General features: G+C 39.9%; 1 non-coding gene across 1 annotated transcript; it reads left to right on the top strand.

Annotated features, from left to right (window-relative positions):
• Positions 1 to 377: 377 nt before the first annotated feature.
• LOC112732096 (small nucleolar RNA R71) lies at positions 378 to 481 on the top strand. Its single transcript, XR_003167834.1, has one exon. It is a non-coding gene; the product is annotated as a small nucleolar RNA R71 (small nucleolar RNA).
• The last annotated feature ends 5,519 nt before the right edge of the window (positions 482 to 6,000 follow it).

The raw sequence follows: 6,000 nt of genomic DNA, 5'->3' as shown, positions 1-6,000 counted from the left end.
GTGAATTCCCAATGTAGTTGGCTTGCTCCTGACTACCCTCTGCTTCTTCATTCACTCCTTCTTGGGTTGTTGATGAAGTGGAGATTGCTACTACTTGGTTCCTCTCCATCTTCTTGGTGAGGTCAGCCAGCTGCTGGGTAATGAGCTTGTTTTGGGCCAACAGAGCATCTACATTGTTTAGCTCTATTACTCCTCTTGTGTTCCCTCTTTCGGAAGCATAGAAGTAGTCGTTCTCTGCTACTGTTTCAATGACATCTATAGCCTCCTCAATGGTTTTCTTCTTGTTCAAGGATCCTCCGGATGAATGGTCTACGGCCTTCTTTGACTCATAAGAGAGCCCTTCATAGAAAATGTGCAGTTGCACCCATTCGTTGAACATGTCAGGTGGACACCTCCTTGTGAGGTCCTTAAATCTCTCCCATGCTTCATACAAAGTTTCACCATCTTGTTGCCTGAAAGTTTGGACCTCAGCTCTCAGCCTATTGATTCTTTGAGGAGGGTAAAATCTTGCTAAGAATTTGTTCACCACATCTTCCCAAGTTGTCAAGCTTTCCCTTGGGAAAGATTCCATCTACTTGGCTGCCTTGTCCTTGAGTGAGAATGGAAATAAGAGAAGTCTATAGGCGTCAGGATAAACACCATTAGACTTCACTGTGTCACATATTCTCAGGAAGGTGGTTAAATGTTGATTGGGGTCTTCTTGAACACCTCCTCCAAACGAACAGTTGTTCTGAACAAGGGTGATGAGCTGTGGTTTAAGTTCAAAGTTGTTGGCATGGATTGTTGGCTTTTGGATGCTACTTCCACAATTGCCTGGGTTTGGATTGATGTAAGAACCCAAAACTCTTCTATCCTCCCCAGCATGATTTGCTCTACCTCTTCTCCCATGGTTATGATTCTCTTCTTCATGATGGTTTTCCATGTTGTCTTCCATGTTTGGTTCAAAGAATTCTTCCTCTTCCTCAGCACCAACCACTTTCTTTCCTCTTGCCTCCCTCCTTAATCTAAGGAAGGTCCTCTCAGGTTCAGAATCAAAGGAAGTTGAAGCCCCGCTTCTTCTCCCTGTCATACAACTATCAAGTGCAAGCAAGAAAAGATAGGTGCAGAAAGTATTTTTGTCAGAATTACTGTTAGTTGTGGGTGATGCAATATATCAAACAGTTAGTGGTTAGCAAACAGAATTGAAAATAACAAAGAACAACAAAAGAGTAGAGGGGGAAGGGAAGAAGTTTAACTAAAACAGAAAGTAAATCACTCAAACAGAAAATGAAATTCACAAAAGAAAAATGCTCAATCTAGTGATCTTCCAATTTAATCATTGTTGATGCATAATCAATCCCCGGCAACGGCGCCATAAACTTGATGCAGGTGGAAACTGTCTCTCAACAAATTTCCTTCGGCAAGTGTACCGAATTTGTCGTCAAGTAAAAACTCACAATAGAGTGAGGTCGAATCCCACAGGGATCGATTGATCAAGAAACTTTAATTAGAAGAATGTTCTAGTTGAGCGAATCCAGAATTTGGGTTGAGAATTGCAGAAAATAAAATGGCGGGAATGTAAATAACAGAAAAGTAAATGCTAGAATTAAAAGGACTGGAAGTAAATGACTGAAAGTAAATTGCAGAATTGTAAATGGGAGTGGGGGATTTGCTCATAAAAGTAAATGGCAGAAATTAAAGAGAATGGGTAAGATCAGCAATGGGGAGTTCATTGGGCTTAGGAGATGTTGCAATTCTCCGGATCAAGTTCATTTTCATCTCTTCCTCAATCAATGTACTCATTGATCTCCTTGGCAATCTTAATTGATTGAATTACAAATTCAATCTCTCAAATCTTGATCAATAGCCAATTCCTTGGTCAATTGCTCATGAGAAGAGATGAAGTATGGTCACTGATTATACCACATGCATTTCCCAAATCAAGTATTGAGAGGGTTATAGTCACATACCCATCCAAACCCAATTTGGTCCAGCATGAGAAAGCATTTCTAGCTTGATCTCTTCATTCCTCTTTCAAGGTTCAGAAGAGATCCAAGTTTGAATAGCTTCTTTTCCAAGATAACTACCCAATTGGATGATGATCGAAAGCTTTCAAGTAAAATCAAGAGAAAAGATAGAAGAAGAATAATGAAAATTAGTATTGATCCATCAAATTACAACAGAGCTCCCTAACCCAATGAAAGGGGTTTAGTTGTTCATAGCTCTAGAAAATGAAAACAAAGATGGAGAATACATCCTAAAACTAGAAAATGCAGAGAAGGTAAAATACAGAGAGTAGTTCTCTTTTCCAACTTCCAGGTTTTCTAAACAATTCAAAGCTACTCCTATATATACTACTTTTCTCAGCTTCTAGTTGGCTCTTCAAGTCTTGGGCCTTTGGATCTTGAGTTTGAAGCAGTTCTTTTCTTCATTTGGGCTTGGCTTTTCTTGCAGAGAGAAAATGTGAAGTGGGCAGAGACTTTAGCTCAGGACGTTAAAGGTGTTAACGTTTAGTGAAAATATGAGTTCGAGAACGTTAGTGACAATCAACTTTCTCACTAACGTTCCTAAGTAAAAGCCACGTTAACTTCAACTTTAGTGGCACAAACGTTGCCACTAACGTTGCCTCTAAGTCCTTCGCACACGTTACTGAGACTTAACATTCCCAATAACTTTGAAAAGCCCCCTTTGTTCCCACGTTAGAGCCCACGTTAACTTAGTTAACGTGGCTCATTAACGTGGGCTTGCCATCCTTAAAGAACGTTAGTGACACTCAATATTGTCACTAACGTTCCAAGGTGCCCCTATGTCTCACGTTAGAGTCCACGTTAACTAGGTTAACGTGGCTTCTAACGTGGCCATGCTTAGCCATCCCCAACGTTAGTGACAATGTTGAATGTCACTAACGTTGGCGTTTCTTTCACTCATCAACGTTAGCTTCCACGTTAACTAAGTTAACGTGGAAGTTAACGTGGTTCCTTGGGGGGTTGTGTGGTTGCTTCCAACGTTAGTGACAATGTTGGGTGTCACTAACATTGTCGACCACTCTTGCTTCTTACGTTAGCTCCCACGTTAACCAAGTTAACGTGGGAGTTAACGTGGTATGTTTCTCCTTAGGCCAACGTTAGTGACAATGTTGAATGTCACTAACGTTGGCGTTTCTTCCCCCTTTTAACGTTAGAGGCCACGTTAACTAAGTTAACGTGGACTCTAACGTGGCCACTTATGAGCATTTGCCAACGTTAGTGACAATGTTAAGTGTCACTAACGTTGGCTTAACTTCCCCTCTCCACGTTAGAGTTCACGTTAACTTAGTTAACGTTAACTTAGTTAACGTGACTCTTAACGTGGTCAATGATGGCTTCGAGAGCGTTATTGGCAATCACTTTTCTCATTAACTTTGCAAGTTACCTCCCATTCCTTGCTTCCTTTGGTCCTGAAATCAAGCAATAGAGTGCATCAAAGTTCTAGTCCAAGTCATGGGTAATGCAACATATAATTTGTCACTAAACTTATGCAAAATCCTCATGAAATAATGTAAAATGCACAATGTATGCTTGAATCAAGGTGTAAGTGAATATCTACCCAAAACTAGCTTATTTCCTAAGGGAATGCATGAAACTAACCTAAAAACAGTAAAGAAAAGGTTAGTGAAACTGGCCTAAATGCCCTGGCATCAAAGAGGCAAAAAGCTACAAGTCCCGCTCATCTGATTGGAGCTAAGTTTCATTAATATTTTGGAATTTATAGTATATTCTCCTCTTTTTATCCTATTTGATTTTCAGTTGCTTGGGGACAAGCAACAATTTAAGTTTGGTGTTGTGATGAGCGGATAATTTATACGCTTTTTGGCATTGTTTTTACATAGTTTTTAGTATGATTTAGTTATTTTTTAATATATTTTTATTAGTTTTTAAATAAAAATCACATTTCTGGACTTTACTATGAGTTTGTGTGTTTTTCTGTGATTTCAGGTAATTTCTGGCTGAAATTGAGGGACTTGAGCAAAAATCAGATTCAGAGGTTGAAGAAGGACTGCAGATGCTGCTGGGTTCCGACCTCCCTGCACTCAAAGTGGATTTTCTGGAGCTACAAAACTCCAAATGGCGCGCTCTCAATTTCGTTGAAAAGTAGACATCCATAGCTTTCCATAAATATATAATAGTCTATACTTTGCCCGAGTTTAGAAGAAGCAAACTGGCGTTCCATGTTGCATTCTGGAGTTAAATGCCAGAAACAGGTTGCAAAGTGGAGTTAAACGCCAGAAACAGGTTAAAACTGGCGTTCAACTCCAAGAGAAGCCTCTACACGTGTAAAGCTAAATGCTCAGCCCAAGCACACACCAAGTAGGCCCCGGAAGTGGATTTCTGCATCATTTACTCATTTCTGTAAACCCTAGTAACTAGTTTAGTATAAATAGGACTCTTTATTATTGTATTCAAGGTCTTGGTTACTCCGGTTCCCCTCTGGGGCCGAGACCAATGAACTCCATTATCACTTATGTATTTTCAACGGTAGAGTTTCTACACACCATAGATTAAGGTGTGGAGCTCTGCTGTTCCTTGAGTATTAATGCAAAGTACTATTGTTTTTTCTATTCAATTCAAGTTTATTCCTATTCTAAGATATTCATTCGCACCCAAGAACATGATGAATGTGATGATTTTGTGACGCTCATCACCATTCTCACCTATGAACGCGTGTCTGACAACCACTTCCGTTCTACATGAAGATGAGACAGAATGAGTATCTCTTAGATATCTAATACAGGGGACCGAGTCCAAGATATTAGAATCTTTGTGGTATAATTTAGAACCCATGGATGGCCATTCCTGAGATCCGGAAAGTCTAAACCTTGTCTGTGGTATTCCGAGTAGGATCTGGGAAGGGATGGCTGTGACGAGCTTCAAACTCACGAGTGCTGGGCGTAGAGACAGACGCAAAAGGAAAGTAAATCCAGTTCTAGTACGATCGAGAATCGATAGATGATTAGCCATCCAGTGACAGCACATTGGACCATTTTTACAGAGAGGACGGGATGTAGCCATTGACAACGGTGATGCCCAACATAAAGCTTGCCATGGAAAGGAGTATGAAAGATTGGATGAAGACAGCAGGAAAGCAGAGGTTCAGGAGGAACAAAAGCATCTCTATACGCTTATCTGAAATTCTCACCAATGAATTACATAAGTATCTCTATCTTTATTTTACGTTTTATTTATCTTTTAATTATCAAATCTCTAAAACCATTTGAATCTGCCTGACTGAGATTTACAAGTTGACCATAGCTTGCTTCAGGCCGACAATCTCCGTGGGATTGACCCTTACTCACGTAAGGTTTATTACTTGGACGACCCAGTGCACTTGCTGGTTAGTTGTGCGAAGTTGTGATAAAGTGTGATTCACGTTTGAGAGCACCAAGTCTTTGGCACCATTGTTGATGATCACAATTTCGTGCACCAATAGACTTAGCCACTTGTTCCATGAGGTTTTTGAACAATGCACTTTGTTTTTCAATCCAGCATTGCTTTGGACGAAAGGCTATGTATATGTGATCAATTCCTACCTTTTCAACATGGATGAGTGCAAGCTTTCACTCTGACTTTGAATTTTGCCATATGTGCCAATTTTTCCAAACTCTTCAAATTTCCAAGGCACAATGGCACTAATCAACCTCTTTGAACTCAATTCACATACATAATACACCTAAGTCCTATGTATGCTTTCATTGTTTGTTCAATCATTCATTTATTACTTAGGTTGCTTGATCTTGGAGAAAATGCATTCTCTTTTGCACATTCCACTGCCTTATATATGTTTTCCTTGATTGAGTATTTATTTATCTGACTGGCTCTAAATTGAATTGTTTGATTATACCCTTCTTCTTTTTGTGATTTTATCTGTTTCCTGAGTTGTATTCTGTTTTTGTCTTATTCAGGATGGGCCACAAGGGAAAGGAGAAAGCCAACCACTTGGCTCACCCTCCACCCGTGCCTCCCAATGACCATTCAGATACTTTCG

Source organism: Arachis hypogaea, chromosome 12 (assembly GCF_003086295.3).
Source record: "Arachis hypogaea cultivar Tifrunner chromosome 12, arahy.Tifrunner.gnm2.J5K5, whole genome shotgun sequence".
Taxonomy (NCBI): Eukaryota; Viridiplantae; Streptophyta; class Magnoliopsida; order Fabales; family Fabaceae; genus Arachis; species Arachis hypogaea.
The sequence above is the reverse complement of the archived record's forward strand: the minus strand, read 5'-3'. Positions and strand labels throughout refer to the sequence as shown.